The following is a 13,249-nucleotide window of genomic DNA, read 5'->3' on the forward strand; positions in this document are numbered from 1 at the left end:
TGACTAAAGATGGATGGATCAGCCCAAATCCGTTTCCCAGATTTTCTCGCATTTTCAACCCAAAATCCGTTTTGCGGTGTAAAATCTTCAAACAGATTTGGTCGGTTTTAATCCATGCTGACTCATCAAAAACCACCATTGGATACAACCAGGGCCGCCAACAGGGGGGGTCTGCCGGGGCTGGTGTCCCGGGTCCGCTGGCTGGGTGGGGCCGGGCAGTGCTGCAAATTTCCCCCAACCTCTGTCCAGGCCCTGCTGCCGTTCGAGGCTGGATTCCATCTCTCAGCGGCCTCAGGTAGGGTTGCCAGTGTGGCTGTGGGGCACCCGGTGGCAGGTCTCTCTGACGTCAAGCTGCCCCTCTAGCCGCCTAGGCAAGGGGCCGCCATGACCAGGGGGCATGGATCCTCCTCACCGCTAGGGGTCCCTGGCCACTCTCCATCCCGCAGGCGCGAGCCGGTGATGATGCGGCCAGGGGGATGAGCAGGGGAGGTGCCAGAGGGGGATTAAAAGCACAGCCGGGAGCAAGCACTCTCATTCTGCTCCTGGCTGACATGTTTTTCCACCCGTCACTTGTTAATGAGAAATGTTGGCAGGGAATCAGTGTTTGGCCACTCATTCATCAACTAGTACAGTTAACTGTCATCACTGTTTGATTCTAGGTATATTGCCTGTGAATATTGTTAATTTGTATTATTGTTATTTTACAGTGATAAAGTCACAGTATTTACGCAAATGAAAATGAAAAGAACTGAAAGTTCCTAAAGGAGGGGTCAGTTTGACCATGTTGCCTCTGTCGCGGCAGCAGTGGGGTGTAAGTGCTTGCCCTTTCCAGATGGGGCTCTGGGCCGGGGGTAGTGGTGAGTGGGCAGGGTTACCTGGATGTGACTTCAGAGTGCCCACTCGCGACAACGGCTGGGTCACGTGGGCCCGGCTACGGGATTTATGGGGTCAGCGGTTCAAGGACTGTCTGACCCATCACTTATTAAGTGAGCACTCTGGCAGGGACTGGCAGTTACTCAATTATTTAATAAACAAAGCCGCGGCCTTTTATACCTCCAGATCGAGTTTGTCGTCATTTGCATGTGTTTATGTGGGTAACAGGGGAGGGGGAGCTCCCTCGCAGCCTCCCTGGTCATGTTGATGCTGTTGATGAATGTGTGGTCAATGTGTAAATTGAACCTACCCATATACTGGGAAAGGTACTCTTATGTTAATACAACGGGACCCTAGGTAAGAAGGGTAAAGAAAATCAGTTTCCCAGGTTAAAATCACATTTCAAGGCAGCATAATGATCACCTTAAAACTAACATCCTAGAACATAGGCGGTATTAACTCCCCTGTGAAAAGGAAGAAAATCTTAACTCATCTGGGTAAACATAAAACTAATATAGCTTTTTTTACAAGAAACTCATTTGACAAGCTTGGAACATGAGAAATTAAGAATGAAATGGGTACAAAGCTGTAAATATTCAGCATATAATAGCAAGCCCTAGCTTAGCACCTAAATGAGGTCCTGCCTGATCCACCTGCAGACAATATTAGATGGACAATCAGTCTCATAGCGCATGCAAAAACAACAAACACACCAGCATTAATGCTGTCTCTGGACACCGAAAAGGCATTTGATAGATTGGACTGGGAGTACGTGATGGGGATGCTCAAACACTTTGGTTTCTGATGGGAAATCCTGCATTCCATTCTAGCTATGTACACTGCCCCCTCAGCTAGGGTACTCTGTGAAGAATCAGCCATGGATGTGTAGCCCCCTGTAAACAGCACAGGCTATACCTATCTTCCTTCTACTGAGGTAAGTCCTGTTAAGATCAGGCACCAGTAATCATCCTGGGTTTTCCCCCTTGTTAGCCCTGCCCTGAGTGGTAGATGCAGGCCTGGACTCTGCTGCAGGCGTGAGCAAGAGGGGAGGTTCTGCTGACATCACGAGAGGTGGGGCTAGCTCTATATTTAGTAGCCAGCTCCTGTAAGTGACTGTTCTGTTCTGGTCCGAGGAGTTGGAGGAGGCAGTGTCTGGCTGTCCTGTCTGAGGAGTTAGAGGAGACCGTGATCCCGCCTGAGCAGCCGTGCAGGAGCGGAGAGAGGAGTGGAGAGATTCTGCCACTTTGAGTAGAGCTGATAGCATTATAGATCTGGTGGACCAATGCCCCTCACCCCCATGCCTGGGGTGATGGGGAGAATCCAAGCCCCACCGCGAGGATAACCTCGGGGGTGGGCTGCGGGGTATTGAAGCCTCAGCCCAGACCATCCTGTTGGAGGAGAGACTTGGAGGGAAGGAGAGGAGGAAATATCGGTGTGGGAGGAGAGCGAAGTAACTAGCAAGGCTTCGCTGTTGTTGTTGCGGCTGCTGTACGCCACTACATTTGGGAGTCGTTGATCTGCCAATAAAGAGACTATCCTTTGTACCAAAGACTGTGTGTAAGTTGGAGGTTATCACCCTGGGACCGAAGGGGTTCTTCTATACAGGTCCTGTCCCATATTCCTGGGAGTATAGAAGATGGAGGCGCTGCATCACTAAGAGCTAATTTAGGCTACCACCCCAGAAGCCAGGCCCTGGCTCCCCAATAACATCGCGGGAAGCTCAGGCCCTCCTGTTCCTCACAGGTATGCACCACCACGACGCATGTAATCTGTCCTCATGCACCCTAGACACCACCCTAGAGTCTGGGGAGGGGGGGAGCAGGGTTACAGATGTATTCCAGATTAAAGAAGGCATGAGATAAGGAATGCCCACTGCCACCCCTGTTGTTTTCCCTATCCCTAGAACCAATGTCCAACCCTAACATTAATGGCATACCAGTATGCAACTAACAATACAACATTTCACACTTTGCAGATGATGCCCTCTTAACAATTACAAAGCCCTTCGCATCCCTACCAAATTTATTCCAAGAACTCTGCGTATTTAGCTAGACTTTTGGGCTTCAAAATAAATAATACGTAATAAGTTGGAATCTCTGAAATTTAACCTGTCCAAAGAGGACACACTAATCACTATAAACTTTGTTTTTTTTTTTGTTTTTTTTCCAACTTCAATTTTCTTTATTGGAGATACACATTCTGACAATATATCACAGCCCATTGTAGTACAATACCCCAACATCTTTTTTTTTTCCCTCTTTAACAACATCTTTCAATTATTAAGGCTACTTTGGTTTGAAACAGAGACAGTACGTAAAGAACATACAAGACAAACCGGACATCGGACAAGGGAGGGGGAGGGGAGGAGGGGGGGAGGGGGGGAGGGGGGGAGGGGCCTACTCCAGAAGTTTCTGCCGTCGAGGAGTCAGATTACATCTTCTTTTCCGTGGAGGTAATTCTTTTTGCAATCCTGCTTCTAGCTCTAGTTAATCACCTTACCTCTGTACAGTAGGTTCGTCGGGTTGTTACTTAGGGGGCTGTCTTCTACCTGTACGTCTCTATGTGTCTATCGGTTTCTGCCCTCCAAAGGAGAACGCGTTCGCGATTATTATAGCAGAATTGCGGTGGTGTCCACCCCGGGGATGTCCGTCTGTGCTAGCCATGGTGACCAGACTTTCAGGAAATTTGTGCCGGTGTCATTAACTAAACTCGTTAATTGTTCCATCCGACAAACGAGCCAAATTCGATTTCGAATCTTTGGGATAACTGGAATTGCTGGCTGCTTCCATAATGCTGCAATATCGCACCTAGTGGCTATTGCGAAATGCGTTATTAATTTGTGTGTCGCATTTGGCATACCCTGGACCCGCCTGCCCAGCAGGAACAACCACGGGTCCAGGGGGATCTCCCAACCGAGAATCCGCTGTAACCAATCTCTAATCTGTTCCCAAATCGGGACCACTTTAGCGCAAGACCACAGCATGTGTTGCAGGTCGGCCGCCTCCCCACACTGTTTTGGGCAGAGCGGGGAGTAGCCCTTAACAAATTTAGCCAATCTAGTTGGGGTGTAGTACCACCGCATCAGGACCTTATACGCGTTCTCCTTTAGTGTGGTACAGATGGAACTTTTAGCAGCTGCTTGTGTAATCTGCTCCCACTCCTCGTCCTCTAGCGTCTCCCCTAAGTCTGTCTCCCACTGTCGGATGTAGTGTAACCGCGTCTCGCTTGTCATTTTCGGACAGACCACTTCCCTGTACATCCTTGATGTGAGTCCCCTTGTGTCCGTATCTCTGGAACACAGCTGCTCAAAATTAGTACGTTTTGGTCTAATTGCAGTTTTGTTATAGAAATCCCTGATCTGGAGGTACTTAAAAAATTCTGTATTTGGGATATTTTTTGCGGATTTGATTTGTTCAAATGATTGTATACGTATCCTGTCCCTCAGATCATTAAGTCGGATAATGCCCGCTTGCGTCCAATATTTCATATTCTTACTGTTCAGGCCCGGAGCGAAATCTGGGTTGCCGATGATTGGCGTCATAAGTGATGCCTTTGTGGTTAGTTTACAACTAAATTTGGTGGCCTCCCACACCCGAATAGAATTGGCAATGGTCTGTAGCGGCGTGCCGATCTGACGCGCCCTTCCCTTGGGCAACCAGATCAGCGTTTGGATATCAATTGGCACACCACACTTTTTCTCCAACTCTACCCATCTCCTAAGGCTTGGGTCTGTGTGCCATTGGAGAATTTGGGCTAATTGAGCCGCTTTGTAGTAAGCGAACAAACAAGGTACCGCTAGTCCTCCCCTGGTTGTGGGTCTCGTCAGGATACCCCTAGCAATTCTTGGGTTTTTCTTATTCCAGATGAATTTCATTATTGCTGACTGGAGGGAGAGGATGTCAGAATGCACCAATGGTATAGGTAGGCTCTGGAAAAGATATAACATCCTTGGAAGGAGATTCATCTTCACGCTTTGTATCCTTCCAATCCATGAGATGCCCCCTTTTGCCCATATTCTGAGATCCTCTCTCAGCGTCTTTATTAACCTGGGAAAGTTTGCTTTATATAGAGTTTTGTAGTCCCTTGTAAGATATACCCCTAAATATTTGATAGCGGAGGGTTGCCATTTGAAATTGAAGTTAAGATCAATCAGTTTTTCGACTTCTTTGGGAAGATTTATATTGAGGGCTTCTGATTTAGACTGATTAATCTTAAAGCCAGAGATATGGTTAAATTTGTTCAGAATTTCGAAAACACCAGGAAGGGACGTGAGCGGTTTAGATAATGTTAAAATGACATCATCTGCATACAGGGCGGCCTTATACTCTTGCTCACCAATTGAGATTCCCGAAATGTTGGGGCTATTTCGTATGTGTGCTGCCAGGGGCTCTACACATAGCGCAAACAGCAGCGGCGAAAGTGGACATCCCTGTCTCGTTCCACTTTTTATGTGGAATTGCTCAGAGGGAAAACCCTGGTGCCTCACTCTCGCCGTAGGACTCTCATATAGTGCCATGATGGCCCGCATGAGACGTCCTCCAAAGCCAAACGCCCCCAGCGTTTCTGATAAGTAGGGCCAGTCTATTCTATCGAAGGCTTTCTCCGCGTCTAGACTCAACACCATAGAATGTATATTTTTCTTTTGGGCCAGATCAATCAGGTTTATGATTCTTCTGGTGTTGTCTGCCGCTTGCCTTCCTCCGATAAACCCTACTTGATCCGTGTGAATTAACCTGGGAAGGACACTACCCACCCTGTTCGCTATAAGTTTAGAGTAGATTTTGATATCCGAATTGATCAGTGAAATGGGCCGGTAGCTCTTACAGTCTGCCGGGTCCTTTCCAGGTTTGTGGATCACCGAGATAGACGCCTGGAGCATCTGTGCTGGGAAGGAGTCCCCCTCCAGTACACCATTAAACAATTTTAGCATATGTGGGGCTAGAATTTTAATATATTTCTTATAATATAGATTAGAGAAGCCATCGGGCCCCGGTGCTTTGGCCGGTTTTAATGCTTTGATGACTTCTTTGAGTTCTTCCAGGGTAAAGTCCGCCTGTAGTGCTTCACGCTCTGCCCTTGCTAAGGTTGGTAAATTTGCCTCTTTCAGGAAAGTGGACAATAGGTCCCTCGTTTTCCTGTTATGGGTGACCTTATCTCCATTATAAAGTTTTTCATAGTAGACTTTGAATTGCTCCACTATTTTCCCAGGTATGGAGGTAAGGTCTCCCTTTTGGTTCCGAATTGCGTGAATAGAGTTATTTTGAAGCTTCTTTTTTAGCTTATTGGCAAGTAGTGTATCAGGTTTGTTCGCTTTTTCATAGAATTTCCGGTTAGACCAAGCCATTTCCTTCTCAGCCTGGGAGGTAAGGAGGAGGTTGAGTTTAATTTTGGTGTCTAGCAGTTGTTTGAGTATATGTGCCTGTTTATTAGATTTGTGCAGGGTAGAGAGTTCCGCTATTTGGATTTCTAAGGCCTTAGTTTTTTTCTCTCTTTCCCTTTTCCGTTTGGCTGCCAGATTCATCAATGTCCCCCTGAGAGTCGCCTTATGAGCTTCCCATAATGTGGCTTGTGATGCCACACTTCCCTCATTCTCCTCAAAATATTCCTGAATTCTAGCACCTACTTCTCTTCCGAGATCCGGGATCTTTAATAGGATCTCATTTAGTTTCCAGTTCGCTCTAGGTCTATCCAGCGGGATTAGTGTGCACCGCAGCTCTATTGGTGCATGGTCAGACCATGAAATATCATGGATCTCTGTGCGAGAGACCCCAGGGACCATACCATTAGACACGAGGAAGTAGTCTATCCTACTGTATGAGTTATGTGGGTGAGAGTAGAAAGTATACTCTCGTTCTCCTTGATGCAGTTCTCTCCATATGTCAATTAGTTGACAATTTGCTATACCTTTTGTTAGAGTTAATACGTCATGTCTGTGTTGTTTGTTAGTGGTCGTGCATCGGTCTAGACTAGGGTTAAGGACTCTGTTCCAGTCGCCTGCCATTATGATATTGCCTTTTGCAACTTTACTTAGTTTATTGAAGAAGCCATTGAAAAAGGATGTGGCGTTATCATTTGGGGCGTATACAGTAGCGAATGTTATTGGGGATTCTCGGATGAAACCCGTGATGATCAGGAATCTCCCTTCTTTGTCCTGGTACGTTTTGTCATGTCTATATGGGATATGATTATGAATTAGAATGGCGACCCCTCGTTTTTTAACTTGATCTGATGCTAGAAAATGGGTTCGGAAGTTTTTATCGAAATACTTGGGGAAGTTAGTTTGGGAGAAATGTGTCTCTTGTAAGAAGAGTACTTCTGCGCCCTTACGTCTATAATCTCTAAATGCAACTCGCCTTTTAGCCGGGCTATTCAGGCCCTTAACATTATGGGATATTAGAACTATATCCTTACTCATTAGTAGAGCTGTGCTGATCCGGCTGTCGTAGTTGTTCTCTGCCGCCTCGGGCAAGTCCACTTCTGTGCTTCCAGTGAGCTCCAGCCACCTTTATCTTGATGGCCCCATCTGTAGGGATGAAGGGAGGGGGACACACACGAGGGAACATGGGGGTGAACATGTACACAACATCACAAGAAAACTCAGAAACAATCAAAACATATAAACTTTCTCGGCGTTCTCTTTCCTCCCTCCTTCCGCCGAGATTTCCTCCTTTGGGTTTATAGTCCATAATTCGAATGTTCGGGCTCGAGGCCGGGTGTTTACCTCCTTTCCCCGAACATCCAACCCAAAGGGTTGCGCTAGTGTGCATAGGGAATTTTCCCCTATTTACTAACGCCAGGCCCATGCAGACTTCAGGGCAGGCTACCTCCCACCTCTCCCGCCTCTCCCCTCCTAATAAACGTTAAACTTCTCACCCACTGAACTTAGGGTAAACCAACCAAATCCCCGTAATCCTGTGTCCCTTATTACTATAGCGCTGGTCTTGTCGCAATTGCAGTCCTTTGTCGTTTGTTGCGGTGCTCCCTGGCTTCCTCCTTTCTGGGTTTTGTATCCCTTCCCCCCGCTCAGCTCTGCCTATTGTCTATTTCTGCCCGGGCTATTGCTCTATCCCATTTCACGGATGTTATTCCATTATCATCTCTTAGAGTCTATTCCCTTATCCTCCATCTGTCTTGGGTTCAGTACAACCTTCCTGCCTCCCTTCCTGTAACGTTCTCATATCTTCCTTAATTTCCCCCCCCCTCCTCTTTCCTCTCCTTTCTACTTCCCCCTCACTGTCTTAACACTTTCTGCTCTCCAACTGCTATGGATACCCTCCTAGTGTGTCATCTCTCTTTGCACCGTTGCGTTAACTCTCTGTTCTTTCTTCTATCTTTGCTGCCTCCCTTGCTACTTTCCAAACCTTCCTAACCACCTGTTGTGCCCTCTTCTCTCCCACTCTCTCCTGTTCCCCATTCTTAATCTTACTATCCCCATCCTTTTACCTTTCTATATTCTCCTGCTAGTGTTGACTTCCCAGCTATCGCTATACTACTTTTAGTGCCTGCATACTACCTCCTTAAACTGTTAGTCATCTTACCTGCTATTCTTCCCTTCTCTGTGTGGGGTTTCCCCCTTCTCTACCCTCATCTACCTTCGTCCCGCCCTTCACGCTATCTACTCTTCCTTCTGTGTCTTGTCTGGGACTGCACCGGCGTCAATTGCTGTTTTTCGCGGGCGTTTGTTTGAATTTTTTGCTGCGGCTGTCTATTTTGTGCCTGTGCGGGGAGTTGTCTCCGTCAGGCGCTCTTTCGCCACTTCTTGGGGCCTTCCGTTGTGCTGCCACCCTCAAGATGGCGTCTCTCTCACCGGATCTACCTCTTGTTTGGTGACGTCCTTCCGGTCCGGCGCCATTTTGGATTGAGCTTTCGTCCCTGGCGGTTGAGTGTGAGCGCGTTCCTGCTTCCCGCCTGAAGCTGCCTTCCGGCTCCTGCGTCTCACCTTGGCTCCAGCTGCCTCGTGTGTCGCCGCCATCTTCTTTGTAAGGGAGCCATCGTGTTTTTCCTGGCGATGCCGCCGGGATCTTCCAGGCTGCTCTCATATTTTGTCAAGGTAGGTAGTGTTATTATAATTGTTCATTTTTCAGCATTTGTCTTGCGGTTGAAGAACTGCGCTAAGGGAACGGTGCCAGTTTCACACAACAGGACTTGGTGGTTATTCGTTACCCTTTTAACTTTAACCAAACAACATTAGAACGAACAGATAGTCATTTTGTGCCATATTTTAGGCGTTATCTTGATGTGCCCGGGGGGACCTTTGGGCTTGGGACCAGATGGGGTCTGGTGTAGGGCTTTCTGGGGTCGACCTTTCAGGGGCCTCTCCTAGTCCTAGTTTGTGTAGGAAAGCAGGACCCTCTTCCAAGTCCTTTATTATGAAGGATCTGCCACTTCTTGCCACCAGCAGTCTGAAGGGGAAGGTCCAACGGTACCTGACCCCCTTCTCCCGCAAGGTTTTAGTGATCGGAAGCAGGTTGCGGCGGCGGGCAAGAGTGACCGGAGATAAGTCCTGAAATATCGAGAGCCTGACCCCTTCATACTCCACCACTGGAAGGGGTCTGGTGACAGTGAGAACTCTCTCTTTTGTTTTGTAATAGTGTAGGCGGATCACTATATCCCTTGGTGGTTCATTTTGTAGGGGCTTAGCCCGTAGGGCTCTATGACACCTGTCCATAGCCAGTGCTTCTTTGGGGGTCTCAGGGAGCAGCGTTTCTACCCATAGTGTAATGTATGCTTCGCAGTCCAGTACGCTCTCTGGTACCCCCCTGATTCTCAAGTTATTCCGCCTGTCGCGATTTTCTGCGTCCTCTTGCCGTTCTCTTAATTCATTTATCTGCGCCTGTAGATCCAAGGATTTCTTATCCTGCCGTCTGATAGCACGTATAGACTGGTCCACCTTTGTTTCCAGGACCCCTGTCCTTTCTCCCAGTCCAGTTACTTCCCTCTTTAGTTCTTTCAGTTCGGCCTGGAAAAACGATTTGAGGTCATTGCACAGCTTTGTGATGTCGCATTGCCTTGCCGGTCTTTGCTCTTGGAGGGTAAATTCCTCTTCTTCCCCGTCAGGTTCAGTTTCTGAGCCGGCATTCAAAAGCGGCGCCATTTCTGAGCCTGCACCGCGCGGCTCTGCTGCTCCATAATACTCTGGCATCACCCGTTTTTTTCCAGGATTGGGGGTTTTGCGGGACATCCTGAGTGCTTGTGCTATATGGGGCTTTATTTCTGTGCTGTTTGGTCTCGATATTTGTGGGTTATATTTGACTTTATGGGGGTCGAGGCAGGGAGCTGTCAGGTTAGGCTGCCATACTCCTAGCCGTCGCGCATGCGCCTCCTAAACTTTGGTTTTTAATGGTGCAGAGATACTTTGAAGTAACTGGGCACATTCTTGATGGATGACTATGATACACTGTGCCAGACCTTAAAAGCGGATCTTGGAATATTGTCCAAGTTTAATATTTCATGGATATGAAGGATTGATGCAGTAAAGATGAACCTTGTGCCAAGAATCCTTTACCTCATTGTAAGGGAGTGAAGAGGTTAACTCCCTTTGCAAGCATCAGGAGACTGCACTGGTGCCGAGTTTCATGCATGTGATGTGTGAAACTCCCGATTGAGCAGGGATTAAAAGGCAGGAAGTAGTTTTTCAGTTTCCCTGTTGGAGTCTGTTGAGGAACACAGACAGAGCTCCCGCCCTCAGGGATCCAGGCTTATTGACCAGAAGGTTTTGAGGGTTTCCCCAACAGTGGGGAACCAAAAGCCCCACATAGCAGAGAAGCCTGTACTGATAGGGCAAAAGGCTTACTGGGAGCAGCAGGACTTCACCGCCTGCATCTTAAAGTGCCTGGAGAAATCGGAGACGCCAGACCAGACCACACAATAAGACTTTCTATATTGTTCCCTGGTCTTGGTACTGTTTTATATGTTTTGGGATTGGTAACCAGCTTAGCTGGCGGCCCAGTAAGAAATGGTTGGAGTAATGTTTATTTAGTTTCCTTATAGGGAATAGGTGTTTGTTTTATGATTTATGTTTTACCATAAAGGGGCAGTAGCCCCAATGTTTTAGTTGTTTTTGTGAAGAATAAAACCACTCATTATTATGGTTTACCCGGAAATGCATGTGTGGACTCGTATCTGATCTCGCCTACAGACTGCTCCGTCACACTCATCCATATAGTCCCCATCCCAGTCCCTCTGAGGGCTATTCAAGACTTTCAATCGCAAATTAAATCTTTTATATGGAACAAAAAAACAATTTTAAATTGTAGGGCAGCATCGTTTAGCTAAATTTTGGCCTGGAACTCAAGAAAAGATGGCACAAAATATGGGTGGAACTAGATACAGATAAACAACAAATAAAGCGCAACAAATAAGTGATATAAAATAATTATTTCAAAATGCTGCCTGAACACCAGCGGTCTCCCAAACGCCAAAATACACCAATCCAAACCAACAAGTGTTCCTTGGGCAGATTGAAATGTGCAATACAACGTGCCAATACCCCCAGTGATTAACTAAACACTGATACCACACAGTACTGCTCTCCCATAGACTATAGAATCTTCTAGTGTAGGGAATCCTTCCAGACCTCATATGCAGAAGGAAACACAAATGCCAGGACAATAGTGCATTAACACTTTACGTGACTTTCATACAACACAGAGGGGGGAGGGAAACACTCACACTCTCCCCGCTGGTTAAAAGCATGATGTGACTCTGGGCGCACTTCAACCTCTCTCCCAGATCAGCTGCTTGGCTCCTGCACGCTCTACCCGGTCCACGGCTCTCACTCGCGTCCGGGGGCTCCTCTGTCAGCCTCACGCATCACAGCTGCCTTAGCTAATAGGGTTCCTCTCTGGATCTTTAGAGTTGGTACGGTGGCTCAGACGCACAAAAGGCCCAACATGTTTCATCCTACGACTTCTTCTGGGGTCATTGACTGGGGAAAACAAGCTCATATGCACTCAAATTAAAGAAAACATATACAAGGTTGTGTATAAGTGGTACACTGGCGACACACTTTATTCGAGCTCGGCTAGTCCCACGAATTCGGGTATACCCGGGTGTATTGAGGTTTGTGACTGTTTTCTGCCCGAGTGCATTGAGGTATTTTCCAGGCAGGGATTGAAGCATTTTATTCCCGCTGGCTGCAATACTGCACAGTATATATATATATACTGCATTACAATTCATGAATTTATGCCATCTGGTAGACACGCGAAGCATTGCAGCCTATTAAATCCTAATCATTATCATTTAACAGATCAGCCGCCCGTCAGCCAGGCATGAACCCAGGCTGGGAAGGCAAACGCAACGGGGCTTGTCAGAGGTGAGGAGCGGCGCATTCCAGGTATCTGCCAGGTACATACTGGGTATTTGCTCGAATAAAGTGTGTCGGTGCAGTACGTAACAACAGTGCACCTGTCACAAATGTTCATGGGGCTGTCTCCCCTCTGCCCAAAGGGTTGTGTGCAGTGAGTCACGTTCATTCATATCTGTGGTCATGTCCTAGAGTGGCTGAATTGTGGAAAAAGACCCACAGCTTATGGCGAAGTTTCCTGGGTTGACAGGGCCAGCCATAGGCTTTGCGGGGGACCAAGGCGGTACACTGGCAGTGTACCCCCCCTGTGAATAAAGTTAAGGGGACGTACTTTGAAGAGCGGCACTCCCATGGTATCATGATGTCTTGGCGACATGTGACATGACGTGGCAATGCGTTGTCATGTGACGTCGCCCATGGAGGCGGGACCTGGAGGAGGGAGGGCCCTGTGCTCCTTCCTCCAGCTCCCCCCTCTGGTTTAGCAGAAGGAGAAGGGAGTAGAGGGAGTGCAGGGAACCCAAAGGTGTGAGGACCAAGGCGGCAACCTTGCTTGTCATTCCCTAAGGCAAGGCCTGCCTGGGCATCCCATTCCCACTGGACACTTGGTCATTTCTTTTGAACAGACATCTAACAGATATTGACAGGCTCTGAAATAAATTGTTGGCCCACATAATGAAGGCAGCGAGATACTCCATTGCTGCTCTCTGGATGAGCCCAAACCTGCCATCTCTTAACCAAATAAAAATAATAATATGGTACTCTTTTAAAATGGAGGAACTGACAGGCATTCCCAGGGACTCATGCTCAAAATGTTATCGGTACGACACCCGTGGCTGATCTATAAGAGCCTTCAACCGTCTTGTAGGCCACCCCCCAACCAATCTAGCGGTCTTCTGTAGAGAGACCAGTGTTGCCTTGGAGCAGCTCCTTGCAGTCGTATAGAGGCATTAATATCCAATACTACTCATTGGTAGCAAAATTGTATTTTGGTGAATAACTATAACTTTCCCAACCATCTCGCATATTTGATGGTTCAAGGTACAAGAATGTCAAATCCAAATATCAAAA

Source organism: Ascaphus truei, chromosome 6, assembly GCF_040206685.1.
Source record: "Ascaphus truei isolate aAscTru1 chromosome 6, aAscTru1.hap1, whole genome shotgun sequence".
NCBI lineage: Eukaryota > Metazoa > Chordata > Amphibia > Anura > Ascaphidae > Ascaphus > Ascaphus truei.